The sequence below is a fragment of the Thermobia domestica genome, chromosome 2, assembly GCF_964235325.1.
Source record: "Thermobia domestica chromosome 2, izTheDome1.hap1.1, whole genome shotgun sequence".
In the NCBI taxonomy this organism is placed as follows: Eukaryota; Metazoa; Arthropoda; class Insecta; order Zygentoma; family Lepismatidae; genus Thermobia; species Thermobia domestica.
The window spans coordinates 189,591,332-189,609,870 of NC_137455.1; the positions used below are offsets into that span (position 1 = coordinate 189,591,332).

The 18,539-nt window shown below is 37.0% G+C and overlaps 1 protein-coding gene across 9 annotated transcripts in view; it reads right to left on the minus strand.

Annotated features, from left to right (window-relative positions):
- Positions 1-18,539, minus strand: part of LOC145678202 (uncharacterized) — a 147,008-nt gene that overhangs the window by 84,362 nt on the left and 44,107 nt on the right. For 3 of the 9 annotated variants that reach the window (XM_081748301.1, XM_081748290.1, XM_081748284.1), the window contains exon 1: positions 841-1,218. The exons of 2 other annotated variants lie outside the window; for them this stretch is intronic. The gene's annotated coding sequence lies outside the window, so the exon portion shown is untranslated. Of the gene's footprint in view, positions 1-667; positions 1,219-18,539 lie in introns of those variants that run through there. 4 more of the 9 variants (XM_081748305.1, XM_081748285.1, XM_081748296.1 and 1 more) reach the window with 3 other exon arrangements.

An 18,539-nucleotide genomic window follows, 5' to 3' on the forward strand; every position in this document is an offset into this window, starting at 1 on the left:
CAAATGAAATATTTTCATGTCACCTAGGAGACATTAGTGCAAAATTATAATTTTTTAACAATTATTTCGATTTGTACGCCAGAAGCAAATCTGCACGTTTTACGTAGCTGTATGGATGAAAACGGATGCAGGAAAGAGCAAGGGAAGGAAGAAAAAAAAAATACTTGTATTTAGAACTGAATAAGGAATGCCTGAAATGAAAGAGGGGAAATTGTTGGTAAGGAAAAATAAAAGTAAAAAGACAGAACAGGAGTAATAAAACGGTAAAAACAGGGTTATATGTGTATTTTCCGCGGCCGCCATCTCCAGTAGTTTTGCCGAAATGTAGTCAGTATTTTAAAGCTTTAACCTAACCTGAAAATGGAAATCTGTCAAAATGTAATAGAACCGTCTACTCGAGTAATACCCTTCTCAAGTAAATATATATATAGTATATCGATGAAAGAGTGATAAATATATAGCAGAAGGTTTCCAGAAGTACAAAATACAAAATCTACGGGGAAATGGAATTGCAAGTAGTTAGACCTTACATAACCTAATCTGAACTAAACAAGCTATAACTAACGAGAAGTAACCCAATGGTAATAGAAGTAAAAATCATTTTTTCAAGAATTATGCTGGACTCATACACTAATATCTACTATAAACTAACCTAACCTACACAAACCTAATGTGAACAGAAACTACTGAAATTGTAACTTTGAGAAAAAATAGCTGGACCTCTTCTGCTAAACAATGTCCAAATGTAATTTTAATCGTTATCTTGTGGCACTGGGATTCTTATTGTGCGCAGAAATTTCTTGCTCATAAATGTGTTTTAATACCAAGTGCTCTATTTACCCTCCACTTCCAAATTCCGCTCCCTTTGAAACTTGCTCTTCTTCGACATCTTCTCTTTGTTTATATCTTTTACATTGTTTAAAAGCTCCAGTCAGATGTCCAATGAGCAACCCAATCGGTAAAACGGGGAGCTACAGGAACGAAATTAATACTATAATAGAACGAAACACTTCAGGTAGAACACTATGACAGAGACACTATATACTAATGCTGCTATGAATAAAGAAAGCACTACTGTGCTGTACACTTTGACCACATTATAAATCGTAGTTATTCACTGTGTGATATTGTAACAGATAATAAAGAACGCGATGGTTTTTGTCAGCTCTTAAGAAGGCTACTGTTACGGGACTAGTGAGGTAAACAGTGTGAATGAGTGTGTTGAGTATAGGGCAGTAAATTGGCATTGAAGAAAACTGAAAGTTCAGATCAATAGAGCCATCGTCTCCTCCACAATAACACAAACGGAAGGGGCGCTGCTGTTTATATTGCTGGGTGGGGGTCTGAATTGTCTGTAGACGGAGGCGAAAATGTAAACAATGGTGTTTTCTCTTCGAATTACGAGGGACCTCTCATTTTCTCCTGGTGAGAAGAGATTTTATTTGCGAGTAATAAATCCTAAGTCGAAATCCATTTTTTGACTCTCCGTTGATAACCTGTAAGGAAGAAAGACAGTGGAGTATTTGTGACGGTTTTTTCTATTCACGGTTGTCGGTAGACTGTGCAGTAACTAAGTTCTAATGCTGGTTTTAGACGATCCAAGAAAGCTTGGACAAGACCATTCAATACCTCAAATTTACACGTTCAAAGGAGTATTGTTCAAGACACTTGAACAAGAGTTTCGAATAGTCTCGAGACCTCTTTTACACGATCATAGAGGTGTTGAATCATGTTCTACATACTTTTTGATAGATAGCAGTCCAAACCAAATGACTGAAACTATGAAAACAAATGAAGGCGAAATTCCATACTGATTTAGTTCAGACCTGCGCATGAATAGCTATAATATTAGCATATATTTCCTAACTTCCTGCAAACATTTGGAATTTAATAGATTACCGGTACATTAAACCATTTAGAAAACATGTCAATTGATTTTGTAGCAACCCCATTCGAATTCTCACTAAGTATTTTGCCCATTTTTGAATTAAATGTGGGTTAGGTTATCTTAAGTTAAAAGAGTAAAATGCTGCATAGATATGAAATCTCTGTACTAAGCCTTTTAAAAATCTGATTCTTCAAATGGCTTACTGATGGCAGAATCACACTCAAAAAGAAAAAAGCTGTTTCCCAAAATTGTATCACGAGGCAATGACTACCTTTTGATGTGTTTTATGCTATGGCATCGAACACTAAAAACTAATAAAACCAAACGAAGCAATGATAATATATTTTTTTTCAGCCACTGGACTTACCGCCCGTATCTGCATCAGATTTTCTTCACAAACCTACCCCATATTTGGTAGTGGTTAAGAATAACCCGTCAAACAAATAGTAATTTTACTGTTAAAATGTGTGAGTGCATATGAAAGAGGATTCCTTGAGATAATTTCCACTGTCGGAACATGCGTGTATAATGTAAGAAACAATTGTTTACAAGTTTTAATGTTACCAGTATCAAATCATTACAAGGGCTATAGTTGAGTTCAAAAGAGTGAATACGATGTCAGGAGTTTGTTGCATTATTCTCATGTTTAATGCACTATAACCTCCGTCGATGACGCGCCTGCTGCCGACAGACCTACTCTGGCGTGGGCCCCTTTCTACGTTCCTGCCCTGACACTATCGCCTATGGAACCCGGAGGTTCAATGCCACGTTCACAAACGCTCTCCACTGACTTCTATCCTTAGCTAAATGCATCCAGTTTCTACATTGCATTCCAATCCCTGCGAGATCCATCTTCATATTGTCCTCCTATTTGCCTAGGTCTTCCTGATGGTCGTTTTCCGATTTGTCTTCCAGTCAAGACTATTTTGAAAACGTTTCTACTTTCTTCCATTCTAGCTACATGACCCGCCCACCTAAGCCTCCTAGACTTGACGAACCTAACAATGTTGGGCAAACCATATAAATTATGTAGTTCCTCGTAATGAAGTTTCCGCCATTCCCCATTCCCGTTCCTCTTGGGTCCGAATATTCGTCTCAGGATTTTGTTCTCAAATACCATCAGTCTATGTTCTTCCCTCAGAGTAAGTGACCATGTTTCGCAGCCATACAAAACAACAGGCATGATTATCGTTTTGTATATTTTAAGCTTTAAATTCCTCGACAGAATTCGCGACGACAAGAGATTTTGAACCGAATAGTAACACGAATTCCCTGCTTTTAGTCGACATTTAATTTCTCCATGAATATGATTTTCCTCTGTCAATATTGATCCTAGATATTTGAAACTATCCAGTTTATCAAAAGTATTAATATTTTAACGCATCCATAATTTGCTGTATTCCCATCCCGACGCACTTCCATGTATTTAGTTTTCTCTGCATTTACATCTAAACCCATGCCCTTGCAAGCGTTTATTAAGATCTCTGCATTTCTTTCTATTGTTCTCCTATCATCATATTAAATTTACATCATCAGCATCAGGGCCGGCCTTAGATGGTGCGGGGCCCGATTGGGAACATTTTGTGAGGCCCCAGGTTTACAACTAACTCGCACCAAGGTCTGCAGAACCAATATATAGGTAACCAATAAAGTTCTCCTGCTTTTGTGCTGGTCTGTGTTCAATTGGCCCTCACACCGTGAGTTGAATGCTAATGGAGATAAGGCGAAGGCCAGTTGTTCTTGTGGGAATATCCAACATACTACCTGGTTGTGGCAGTTCAATTAAAGTGAATTTGCGTATGGACAGAGTAACCAGGGACCTCCACAGAGCGTCATAAGGGTGTGTATGCTGTATGAGTTCAAACTAGGGTCAAAGGCCGTTGCAGCGGGGCGGATGATATGCCAGGCCTTTGGTGAGGGTGTTGTGAGTACGCGGGCAGTAAAACGGTGGTTTAACAAGCTTAAGGGCGGTGACAAAACACTCGAAGACGCACTACGTGCCGGAAGACCAACATTTGTACATAATGAAGATCTTCAGGCAGAAATTGAGGCGAACAGTGGCCAGACATGTGAGGAACTGGAACTACAATTCAGTGTGAGTGGAGAAACCATTTAGCAGCACATCCATCAACTTGGGAAGCACTATAAGTTAGGTCAATGAGTCTCACATGATTTGACTCCGGTCCAGAAAACAACGCGAGTAGACACCTGTGTTTCTTTGTTGTCTCGTGTGAGGAAGGAGCCATTTCTGGACAGGGTATTGAGATGTGATGAGAAGTGGGTCTTGTACGAAGCTCCACAGCGCTGTCATCATTGCTTAGTGCCCCATGAACCGGTTTCAAAACAGCCGAAACCAGCGAGCAGAATCACCAAGTCCTTCTGTGTATTGGGTGGACTGCACGCGGCATCGTGCATCGAGAACTACTACCAGCTGGTCAGAACATCAATGCAACTGTTTACTGTCAGCAGGTGAGCCGTGTTGAAGAAAAAACTCAAAACTCTGGAGCTAGCACTTCTGATTCTCAAAGGGATCCTCCTATTACAGAACAACGCTAAGCTCCTCGTGGCTAGGATGACCTAGGGGAGACCATTCTACGCCTTGGATGGGGAACATTATTTCATACAATGTATTTCCCGGGCATTGCATCGTCCGACCTGTTCCATCACCTGTTCCATTCCTTGGATAATTATCTTAGAGGACACCAGTTCAAATCCCTAGTAGTGGTGTAAAATGCACTTGATGCCTTCTTCACGGCCCACCAAGCTCTACCGCGATGGAATCCATGACCTTCCAGAACGTTGGCAGAAGGTCGTCGATGCTAATGGGGACTATTTTTGATCTTCCGGGTACTTCTTAAGTGACATATCGATGTTCGAAGGTGGTGGGTGAAAAAGCGACAGAACTTTCTTGGTTAACTTTATATATATTGCGCTCTCCCTGCTGGTCTAATAATTATATCCATTTCCTTTTATAACGTTTCTCAATCTGCAAAATGTTCTGGTGAAAACGTTAACCCTGTTGATTGCTTATAGCAGCTAATTTTTCAGAGAAATAACTCAAATGAAAATGGAGACAGTGCATGAATTTTAAAATACATATTTCACACTCACAATTTTTCAAGAAGGTTTTGTACCAGTATTTCATAGTTTCCTTCTATAACAAATAAACCTATCGATGTTTCCTGATCAAACTTGGCAGAGAAGTGTGGAATTTCAAGAAACGAGCGTAAGTAAAATTTAAAGTGTTTCCGTCCATAAAGACGGTAGCAGTACCTAAAAATTTGATTGATCAGAATAAGCAATAATGTGTTTCAAGTTTGAAATTTTCATTTTATTTGTAAAACGTGTAAATGAATGAAAAACAAAAACACATTAACCAACACTGGGAGGAAGAAACCATATATTTGAGGGTATGCTCATCATCGCCGCCATCTTGAAGTCGGCCATCTTCTATCTCGCTCGACTTTTTTAAATAGGAAGGAGATCAGGTAATATCAAATTGAGCTAGAATTTTACGAGAAATACAAAGGTGAAGTCTATGTTTCCATAATTTTATATTTGTAAAACATAATGAAATGCACGTTGATATGAATTCGTTGGTTCAAAGATTTCTTAAGAGCTGTATCTTATTGAAAAGAATTTAAGTCAGGAAAACTTAATGTACGCTAGTGAGAACATCCTAGGGAGCTACTTATGAATGGTATAATCAGCCTGAAATCGTTATCGACTGCAGACAAAATGAAATGGTGATGAGACAATCACAAAGCTTAAGGAATTGATGGAAGATGGATGATGTACTTTCCATTGGATTATTCGAGGTAGAAGACGAACCTTCATAAGTAACCACCTATTCAATACGCACTAGTATACATTCGGTTTTCCTGTCTTGATTAAAAAAAAAAAAAACCTCCACGAGATTTTTCGCAGTAGAGCGCAAAGTTTGTCCTCTGGTTTTGTATTTTTAATATAGCTATAATAAGAGAAAGGATATGCGAAGAAGTCGCACTGAGGTTGATTTATTTGATACCATCTCGGCATTCATGGTAGTATCACATGACAATTAGTAAGAGTGCCAGCAACTTTTAGCCTCCTTAGGTTCAAAATAAAAGAGGGTGTGCACCCAGAATAATGATATACGTTTTTATACAAACTCAAAGAAAACAGTATTTTTACGAGCAGGGGTGTGTGTAAGGAAATTTTTGGCGAGTGTTAGGGATGTGCAGAATACTCCTTTGACATACTTATTTTTACAAAAAAAAAAGGTGTAAATGTAAAAAAAAAAAATACAGAAACTACTGCAGCATTAAATTCAGAAAATATTTGCTTATACTCATAAACTTAATACAAATAATTTCTTTAGGTCCCTACTTGTTAGGGAGAAGTAATACCCTCCCTTGTGAAGTCTATGGATGTATCTGTATTGCAATATGTTGTTATATGTACTTGACAACCGTGAGTAGTAGAGCCATCTTAACGGTACCATAGCCACTTAGCGGGGGGCCCCGCGAGCAGAAGGACCACAACACACTTTGTTTTTCTGAGGCATAATATGCTGTGAAAACGGCACCGGAGAGTAGATTAGACTGGACAGTAGAGTAGACTGCAAGAGCGCGGGGCCCCCTTAGGCGCGGGGCCCGATTGGGAGCAATCGGTCCAATCGGCTTAAGGCCGGCCCTGATCAGCATATACCATAACCTGGTGAATATCGTTCAACTCAAGGCCTGGTTGCTATCTTTGATTTTCCTTATAGCGTATTCCAGAACGAAGTTAAATAATAATGGTGACAACGCATCTCCTTGTCTCAGGTCATTTTCGACGTGAAAGCTCGTGGACAAAAATTTTCCTACCCGGACTTTGGGATTCATTTAAACATATTCTTATTAATCTAATTAGCTTTCTCGGTATTCCAAGCTCTGTAAGAACGTTGTATAATGTTTCTCTCCTAACCGAGTCGTACGCCTTTCTAAGATTAATAAATAGTTGATGTGCCGGGGTATTGTATTCCTACTTTTTTCGAGTATTTGGCGAATGGTAAATATTTGGTCGATAGTTGATCCATTGCGTCTAAATCCGCACTGATAATCTCCAATAACTTCATCTGCGTATGAGGTCAATCTTGCTAATAGAATATTTGAAAAGATTTTATAGGATGTTGACAGAAGCGAAATGCCTCAATAATTATTACCGTCAGTTTTGTCACCTTTCCATTCAATTAGAACAATGATTGATTTCTTCCACTCTTATGGCAATTCTTCCTTGTTCCACATAAGTAGAATGAGTTTGTGTATCTTGTTCCACAATTTTTCGCCTCCAGCTAAAATTGACTCAGCCGTAATTTCATCTACACCCGGAGATTTGTGTTTCTTTAATCTCTTTATAGAGGTTTCTACTTCTATTCGGTTGGGTTCTGGAATATACGGTTCTGCGGTGTGTATCTGCTTTTCCACACGCACATTAGTTTCTGGTTGCGTGTTAAGCAAATCGTCAAAGAAATCTTTCCATCTATCTAAGATGCTATCCGTGTCAGTGAGAACCGTACCGTCAGATTTCTTTAATATATAAGCACGAGGTTCATAGCCTTTCTTAAATTCGTTGATTCCCTTATACATGTCCCGGATGTTTTTATTTTTACTACTATCTAAAAGTTCCTTAAATTTACCTTTCGGAAAATCGCGTTTTTTTGTTCTAAAAGTTTTGGAAGTTTCCCGCCTGATATCTGCGAAATGTTGTGTAGTTATTTCATTCGGATTTTGTAACCAACGTAATCTAGCCTGTTTTTTCTTGTTTGCTACTTTTATGCATTCCTGGTCGAACCATGGTTTGTTCCTACGTATTTCCGCGTGTCCCAATTTTTCTTTTGCTGAAATTTTAATGCTATCTCTAATTTCAATCCAAGTCCTGAGTCCTATATCCTGAACACTAGTGCACTCCGAATCTTCTAAAACCGAGAATCTATTCGAAACTTCAATCTGGTATTCCTCTCTTACTTGGCTCTCTTCTAATTTCTTTAAATTAAACCTCTCCGTTTTCGGACATATAATATGACCTTTATTCAACGATAATCTCTCTCGTATTATCGATGCTACCAGGTAGTGACAGTGTCACAATCAGCCCCTCTAAACGACCGGACATCAATTATGCTAGATTGCCTTCTTCTATTTACTAAAACGTGACCAATTTAATAATGTTTTCCCGTCTGGTGATGTCCAAGTTTATTTATGATGGTTGCGATGTGGGAATTTTGTACTCTTTACGATTAGGTTTTTGGATGTTTCAAAGTTCACGAGTCTAACACCGTTATCATTACTTTCCTTATGCAGACTTTCGTTCCCTATAATCGGTTTGAAAATATCCTCTCGTTCTACCTTCGCATTGAAATCCCCTATTAGAATTTTTATATGGTATCACGGGAGTTCGTCAAATATCCGTTCCACTCCTTCGTAAAAACTGTCTTTTTTGTTAAACAGCACTGTAAAATAGCATTCTGACACTGTTAAATAGCAGTGGGGTTTTCACTTTCGTATATGTGGCATATGTCTGGATGCGCACTTGTACCTTACGGGAAAGCCCTCGTAAAATTAACCTGCAAGCATGACAGCAACTCCTACCGTAAGAAATATCCTATTAAATAATACGTGTTAATTACGTAATAAAATAATTGTATATTTTATAGTAGGATAACATGTAATAATTTCCAGAGTGCTTTAGTTTGCCAGCATAATATCCATCTGTACGATTTTTTTTATTATTATTATCCCAGGTTAATAACAGTACACAATGTCTTATTAAAGCAAGAAAGTCAGTTATATATTTTTTATTTGATGAACTCTGGTTTCTTAATCTACAACCTATATTCTTGTATATTAAATTCTCAAATTAATACTTATACCTATCATTGCCTCAAAATTTAACAATAGTTATAGGCATGCAAGCATTGTAACTACATAAATCGTGTATCAGATAATTAAAATATTTATTCAACAATTGCCACTCTGTCTCACGACCCCATCATAATTGTTTTGTATTTTCCTGCACTCACTTGGAGCGCTGATGGCTATTGAATGCTCTTGAATTGGATTGTTTAGAACAAAACCGAAACGAAATCTCTTGAACGAAACAATTTAATTCAAGACAAACATGCGTCAGTACTGACGTCACTTTCATCAATCTTGAATGGTCTGGAACAAGATTAATATGGATCGTCTACAAGAAGTATTACAAGTGAAGTGTTATGCATAGTACATTGTTAGTTCTTTCCCCTGTTTGGAGGCAACTTTGAGCAATAGCGGCTCAGTCGGGTGGGAATGCCAAAACTCTCGATACAAATATTCAGCTTCCAACTTTGATACCGGCTTCAGCCTGAGCTGAACTTTACCAATAACCCAGTCCTGCAATAGAAGTTGCTGTAATTACTGATCCCCCTCATTCTCCACTTGCTTTCTCTTAGTTGAACCAACATATATAACGCAACATTTGGTTCCATATATCATCCATATTACTTCTCAAGAAAATGGAAACTGGTTGGCAAAACCTGTTCCATTTTTCTGGAACGCTTTTTATTTAAAAGCAAACGTGGCTAATATTCAGGATTTTGATAAACTGAGCGCAACTTTATTAAAGCTACTTGCAACACCGTCACACATGCTTACGCTTTACTTCACAATGACCTGTTAAGACAACAAGGGCGTATGTCCCTCGGTGATGGAACGAGGCGTACGTTCCTCGTTACTTCGTCACCCCTATAGGAGTCATTAAAGGTGTACCACTTTGACGTTTCCTTGACGGACCTTATGTCTGACATCCAATGTGGTGGTGCCCTTGTAACAATTGCTAAACGTATAGAACGCTTAGTGCGACTTCAATCATCTGCATATGATTCTTAAGCTACAGCAGTCTCAACAGTGGCTTTTGTTTCACCACCTACTCTTCCCTCGGTCCAGAATTCTACAAGAGTTCCTATTACTAAGGTGGTTTTGACGTTTGACAGTCAACTATTGCCATTGGAACGTCCTCTATACTACCATCGGTTTAAGGTCCCCCTATGCCCCTCCGAAAAACAGTGCCGCAACTGCCTACAATATGGACATTTAGCTAGGACGTGCAAATTAGGCAATTTTTTGCCACTAAGATCAAGCTCATGCATGTGACAAGCCTATCAAGGCTGTAGTGTATCTTCATTGCGATGTGACACACTCAGTTGATGACCCAGTTTGCCCTGCAAGGAAGCACCAGCAACGTCTACAGGAACTAACCATTAAATCCAAAATCTTATATTGAAGCTCGCCATCTGCTCCCACGATACACTTGTAATGTACCATTACAGTTGAAAGTAATGGCAATTTTTTTACGCACCCTGTACCTAGTAATTTTTTTATTCAATTTCGGTTTAGTTACACAATTTATTTACTCTCTTTACTTCGAATTAAATATAATGAATCGAAAGGTTTCATTAATAACCATATTCCCACTGAATAATATATTTATTTATATTTTGATTAAGTGTAAATCCCATTTTCGCATATACAAGTCGAATAGTTACAAGGTTTACCATTCTGACGTCATACCGAAACATAGTTCCGTGATTGGATATAAATTTTCTTAATTTCAGACCAATGTAGATTTTGGCCAGGTACCTAAACTTTCCCTCACCCCCCCCTCACTAGTCCATAGTCACTTTCAGATCCGGTTATATCTGGATTTGCCAAATTTCTATTTGTTTTGTAATTTCCGCGGCTAAAGTTTTCGTTCTGATTGGAGGAATTCTCCTACCTCTGGCTTTTTCGGCGCAATGTTATCATAATAATAAAAGACGATTCTACGAGCACAGCCGTGAACAGCATCTACTCTATATTTGCTGGTAAGGACTTAAATTTTTAGTGAAAATCCATTAAAAATCAGATTAAATGCCGTAGTAAACGCCATAAGATTATATAGGAGCCTGTAAACATATACTTCAGCTGAAAGAACTGCAAAACCAAGGAGAAATAACAAATTCCAGATTTCTGTTTACTAGGAAGCCATGTTTGCTGCCCAGCTAGAATAGACAGAGTGAAATAGTGACTTTACTTTCTTTTTCTTTCAAATTCAGTTAGGGATTAGGGGAAATACGACCTGGTTTCGTATATTCTATAGTGTATATTTTAAACGTGATTTTTTTCTTTTTAGTGAGTGTCTGTATGTAGTAGGTTTTGTAACACTAACTATCAAAATGACGGCTTAAGTTAACTAAAAGGCTCCTATTCCCTTTCCAAATTGAACCAGTTCTAGCGCGGGAATGGGTTAGTTATTGTTTGTTTTAGGGCCTTTTCCCCTTTCAGGGTCCCTCCATAAATCTCGTTAAGGTGCCCCCAGGGCATCAATCTCTAGTAATAATTTTGTAAACAATTGGTCAGGTCAGTTGGACCTAGGGTTACCCTCCTCATTTTGCCCCTAAAGTTTAATAGAGCCAACTCTATATACCAAAAAGGAGTACTTTTCTTCAATATGCATGTAATTCAATGGTGTTTGTTTAGTTAATAGTATTTATGTGTAGTATTTATAGTGGTGTGTAGTTCGTAGTTCTGTGTGAGTGTGTGAATTTTCGGTATGGACAGTGTATAAATATGCAGTAGTTTAATACCATTTGTCTAACTCAAAGCACAATAAACGAGAGTAAATATTAGATTTCTGATTAATGAGTACAAGTATATATTTCAGTACACGGTAAATTATGCCTCCACTACAGCGCCATAGTGCTCGTTTTCGGTAATCAGTTGTTTGTTGACATTACGTCATTGCACGAGTTAGTGATCTAGATTGTTTGATTTTGGCCATTTATTTCTAAATTACATCCCGTGGACATGGTTTTCGGTTCAGATGAGTATACCTTTATATAAGATAGCATGAGATCTTACTGCACTGAAAATTTCAGCTTGCTAGGTCCAGTAGTAATTGAAATATCCACTGAAATAAATACCTATTTTCTTAATAGAAGTAAAGCCCATATGCTGTTACTGTTTGTTTCAAAATGTAGTATTAAATTCTCTTTTCCCGTGGCTGTAGAAAAATTCCATTGTTGCTTTAGTTTTATTAACAAATCAGAAATAGATTAATCGTTGACAATTTAACTTTCAGTAAATACACGTATGATTTTTTTTTAACTGCGAAGTAAATACAATTTGGGTGCTTCGAAACAAAGAGTACGTGGTTCGATGAATGTTATCGTGTAGTAGTTTGAGCGTGATAGATTGTGATAATTATATATATTTATTACTGTGTAATGTAAATATGTGTATGGCCTGCGTGTAAAATGTATGAAATAGAGTGTCTATAAAATATTACTTCGCGCGAAAATTAGTAGATAATGAATGAATGTAACGATATATTAATAATATGATATAAAATAATATGAATGAGATGATATGACACCTATATTTAAATGGATAGGCCTAGTGTATGTTATATAGTGAAAATATGAATACGTTTACTAAAAAAAACTCTCGCGTTTTGACTTCTGCACCAGTACATTCATCCAACCGAGTTTGCTACTTGGATAGTAAATTATAGTTGGGAATTGTGTGTTACTTCGCATTTAAGTACCTCATAATAACAGCCCCGGATCTTAAGCCTTTCAATAGATAGGGTAGCATCATGTGGGAATTACTCCTAAAGGTTGACAGAAATGATAATTAAGAAAACTAACTGCTATATCCTATGATCATCGAAAAGTATAGGTTTGGTCATTTGTACCTTTAACATTCATTGCCTCTCCGAGATTTTTTTCTTCGTTGCTTACCTTATTTATTTATTATGCAGTGCTCATATAACTCAGTTCGGACTATCCGATTAAATCAACCGCTACTAAATTAATATTTATGTCATTTCCTTACCCGGGCATCGACCCCTCCCACCTTGAATATTTTCGTTTTCTTTTCTTAGTTTTTTAACTAGATAGTGATGGAAATTAATCGATGCCTCAGAATTTAGCGCATTCTGCGAAGGGGAGCTATCGGTGAAGTTTGGCAATAGAAATCACCGATCCAAAATTCAGTTTATTTATTTTTTTTATTTTGGCAAATTCTAATTAGGGATATCTTAGCTATTACTCTAATTTCATTACTATTCTGGAATCTTCTAGTTTCTTAGAGGTCGGATGATTTTTTTTCTTTTGAAATTCTAAATTAACGCCGTCTCTAACCTTCCGGAGGATTCTGGGATCTGCAAGGGTGTTGACCGGATACGGTGAGTGGTGGGATTTCCCTAGAGCCATTGTCTTTCCGAAAATCCCATCGTGGACACAGACTTGTCTCATCTTCGCAGACATCTTTATCGTCTATTTATTTGGTACGCCGAACCCTTTTTGGCATAAAAGAGAATATTTGGTTATAGTATGTTTTATACGTAAATTCGACCACTTATCTTTCGTAGTTGTAGTGTTCTGTCTCCTCTCTCTTTACCTATTCTTCTTCTACTTCTCCTCTAGAGTTATTTTTTAATTTTTCAACCTCCCCCCGGTTTCTGAAACTCATGAAAACATACAATATTCATATAACTTATTTCGATCGTATGTACTAACTGAGACATCGATGGATGCAATTCGTGGAGGTATTGCAGCACAACTCAGGACCATTTTCGCGATATTCAATCCACCACGGGAGAAACTGACGAGAAGGTACACTATGCTTTCAGATTCCTAGAAATTTATTTGTTATTCATTGATTGTACAAATTATATCCATTGATTACTGATTTCTGGTTTTTCTTTCTATTGATTGGTCATATAGTGTGTATGTATTACTAGTTTGGGCCCACTAGTTTCGAATAACCTTGATTTTTTCTTTCTCTCTATATACATCTATATATGTACTTACATAGTTTAAAAAGTTACGTGCCTGCTCTATTTGTTGTATTTCCACCTCTTATGTCAACTTATTAAATAACACCAACTATTTCTTTATACGCGGATCTTTAGTAAATTGAGAATGATTATTGATTATCGGGTTTACATATAAAGTACAATGTTGCAACCTTATGAGGGAAAAAAGTGAATTTTTATAGTCAGGGTTTTTGTTTATTTTGAGCCAAGCAAGCGTGAATACTTGTTGAATATAAACGGTTATGTAGAATTTAAATGTCGACGAAATACTAAGATGGATATTAAAGTGAAATTTATTATATTGAGTAATATGAATATATATATATATATATATATATATATATATATATATATATATATATATATATGCGAGTATATATGTAAAGGGCTCGGTATTTACCCTGGTTGTTTTAGGTTGCCATAGATTTTTGACACCCGATATTGACCAACTATTTGTGATATATAGTATTACCGCGTAAATTGTAATAAATGACATTTTGTTGAGTTGTTATTGATGTTTGTGACTATTAAAGTTGAATATCATGTTAAATACTGCATGTAAATAAAACAAGTAGCAGGTCGTAAGAAAAGTAAAAATAACCCTAATCCTTATCCAAATTTATTTTGCGAGATCATAGTGAAATTAGTAAGCTACGAAACAGTGTGCCCCACCAACGAATCTTCTATCAGAAAACTATGAAACAAATCCTTCCCCTACGATCGGAAACCTAACTATTCAGTGACTAGAATCTTTTGACTACACGATCTATACTAGAAAAAAAATTAGTGATCTTAAATTCAACGAACTGAAATTTGGTTAATAATTTAGTAATGTGAATACAGGAATATGGAAATATGTTCCCAATGTTTGGGACTGGACTCGATATTTTAAATCTTGATAAACTTTGAAATTTTATATCAAGTGCGTCAAGTGACGAAATGAGAAATTTAAATATATATGTGATATGAAGCAACTATTTGTCTGTAATTAAAACCAAAACAATTAAATACTCTCATGGACACAAATCATAGTGAATAAAGAGAGTTGAAAAAGGAGTTATTATCGACGTGAGAACAAAGACTCATAAAATTGTCGAAATGTCTCCTCTTGGGACAGAGACTCAATAAAATACTACTAAAGTGCTTTTTTTTAAAAAGAATGATTAACCAATTATATTTTTTTCTTTCTTTTTTTCCGCAATGATATGTATTCATTGCACTGAATCTTAAATATATTGACCTTTGAATTTTTTTCCTTTATTTTTGACTTTCGTCTTTTGTCGATTTTTTTATGTAATCGAACTTTTAATATCTCTAGAAAGAGAAATGTGTTATTTGATCTTGTTGAAAGTAGCGGATTTCTGTGCATGCTTATGAAACATTCTTTATCATGTATTAAATATTTCCTGTTATGTCAAACTAAGTTTTCTTTTATTGAAATGTAATAAATGTCTATAGAAATGTAGTTAGGTTAGTTTAATTCAACTAAATACAACCTGAAGTATACATTGTCCTGTATGAATGTGTGTGTGAGTGAAATTTAGGTTTAGTATTAAGTGCACCAATTATTTTGACATATATGTGTGACTTATTATAATTAATGGTAGTTGGCAATTAAAGTCATTGAATGTCAATACTAACTTAATTTAAGTTGGCTCTATGAAGGAAGTAAAAAGGACCGAAGTAGCCCGAACGAATGATCATCATGGGAGAACTGTGAAAGTCAAAATCTTCAATAAATAGATGTGTTACTTTTTTTTGTTTCTGTGGTCGATTCTAGCATGCCATCAACTTCGTCGTTTATTTTTCAAATATTGGATATTAGTTTTCTGGAAATATTGAATAAACGGTAACATTAAACTTTCTCGTTTATCTCGGAGCTAGATTGGGATAATTCGGTAGTTGGGGTTAAATGGATCTAGGTCTGGGATGTATGGGTTAACATGTGTCTACCTTTGATCACCTTAATACCAAACATTCACCCAATAGCTATTGGAAATGATCCCAATTCGATAATTATTCACTTTCCCTTTACCATATTTCTCAAAATATCCAGTAACAGTTTCCTCTTTATCACCTTCTTACTTTACCTCTTTCCTCTTCTATCTTCCTTTTCCTTTCTTCATCTTCTTCTTCTATTTTTAATAAAACTGAAAAGGGGGTCGTGACTGGGAATTCTATATGTAATAAACACGGTCATGTATTTATTTGACTTTATTTTCTTTAGAAGTCCGACAAAAAGTTTTCTCATTTCGATCGAACCTAGTATGTTCGAAATTAAGAAATGAATATTATATTCCAATATGATTAGACATAAGCTGATAGCTTCATGAATATCCCCACCAGGGGTGAAGGGTTCCCACACACGACTTATTCCATGCATCACAAATGTTGCAGAGTTTTTTTTCTTGCCCTTTAATCAGATTTAGATTGGAAAATGTGACAGGATTCGTTGTTATGGAAACGGTGGTTTCTATGGCAACGGCCCTTTTCAGTTTTAGAGTGGCGACCGTGACAGGACTGTTTCCATGGTAACGCATGTTTGCTGTGGTAACGGATCTGAAAATGCTTATTGAATAATACCAGTTATCATGCCAATCAGTTTTAGATTGGCGAACCGCGACAAGAACGGTTGTCATGGCAACGTTTGTTCCCATGGCAACGGATCTCAATTTAAATGGCGACCGATAGATCTTAATTTTTTTTAAGAATGTCAAAGAGTGAGGTTGAAGGCATGTTGAATTGATCACAACATTGAAATTAATAAGAGAAATTTTATAGTCAAGTGAAACAAGTAGAGTCGTTGGCTACTTTGTCATTTTTGTTTCCTTTTCTAAGGGGGAAAAAGAGAAGGAGTGTCAAAATTTTTTCTAAATTAAAACTAAACGCTAGAAGGGTTTCAAGGAAGGAAAGAGAATGGGAGTCCTTTAATTCATGAATAATACTTGTCTTGATAGCGAATAAGTATTTTATAGTATATGTGTATTTTTGATATATATCTTGTCTTTTGTAAAGTGTATAGTGTGTCAAAGCTATAGCAACAAAAAAGGTTGTAGTGTCACAGTGCGAATGTGAAGTCACGTGCACTCAATGCACGTTAGACGAAAAAGAGAAAAGATCTCGCGCCCCGCGGAGATTAATAAGATGCACCGGTTGTGGACTAAAATGGATCCACTTTGCTTGCACCAATTTGGATGATACTGCTGAAAATGCAGAAAAAGTTCAAACCGGCGAAATAATAAAATACTGTGAGGATTGTGAAAAGGACCGAGGCCAAACATCTCCAGCGGAGATATCTGACCTCGATGATGAGGAAAAGAATGGAAATCACAGTGATTCTCGGGATCAGACGGCAAACCCGAAGGAAGGAATGTCATCTGGAGGGTCTGACACGTCTGCATTAATTCGCCAGATGATGGAAATGATGCATGAAAAATTTTCTAATATGAATGAAAAATTTTCTAACAAATTTGATGAATTGAAACAGAACGGTGCAGATCTGAGACGTGAGAATGCAGAAATGAGGCGTGAGAATGCAGAAATGAGACGTGAAATAAGTGAAAAGTTTGATACCTCGAAACGAGAGACCGACGCTCGATTCGAGGTACTAAACAATAAATTTTTACCAGATCTGTTTAGACTTTGCTTCTTCGATTAGCAAATTGAAGGAGCAAACGTCTACTGAACTAGAGCAGGTTAGATACCAGGCCCAACAGTCTACCGAGCAGCTCAGAGACGAAACAAATAAAAAATTAAATGAAATAGATGTAAGGTTTGAGAGTACAAACAAAAGATTTTGTGACATCGAACAAAAAGTTGAACAGCAGCAGGCTGAAATAAGTAAATTAAATGTTGCAATATCCAACCTATCAATAGAAACTAAACTAGAGTCGGTTGATCAAAGAATTAGTCAAATTCAAACCGAAGTAGACAGTCTTAAGGGGAATATTACTAAATTGGTAATCGTCAAGTCTGATATCTCCTATCCTTTTCCTGATAGCGATTCTCCAGGGAAAATTTTCCCAGAAACAAGTAACGTCCAACCGGGAAAGAATCAAGTGTTGCCTGATGCACGGGACACAGCAATGTATTGCCCCCCGCATCAGCCAACCTCGAAATCATGGTTGAGTAATTTCGATGTACCGATGCAGTCGAGTGTTGTGACTACAACAGTCACTAGCGTAAATGCTCACTGTACCTTTGGAATGGTACAATCTTACAGCGTACTGCCAGGAGGGGAAAGGAGATGTGCCGGACCGTCGGTTACTGCCGTGGTGGGTCCTAAGTTCGAACCTCACATGGTCAACACTAATTATAAAACCTCTCTTGGTCATATGGGAGCGTTCAGTTCGGTGACCACTCCGTCGGTGGCAAATCCGGTGACAACCCCAACCGCTCAGAATAACGCGTTGATTCCAATAGATTCTTTTCCTGCCCCGTATAGTACGAGCTCTAAAGTTTCCCTCCGGGATATTGAACGTTTTCCCACTTTCGATGGGAACATTACTAACGGGTTACCTCGAGTTTTCCTGCAGAGACTGCAGCAATATCTAGATATGTACAAACTTACTGATGGGGAACGCCTACAAATAGTTGAAAAATGTTTGATCGCCGCTTCGGGCGCATGGTTTGCCTCTGTTAAATACCAAATCCGGACGTTCAGTGATTTTTTGATTCTTTTCAAAGAAGAGTATTGTAATGAGCACATTGAGCGGCTCCAAAAGAGAAACTTACAATCACTCCGGTATGATCGCTCCAAGTATGGGTCCCTTTTGGACTATGCTTGGAAAATCATTGA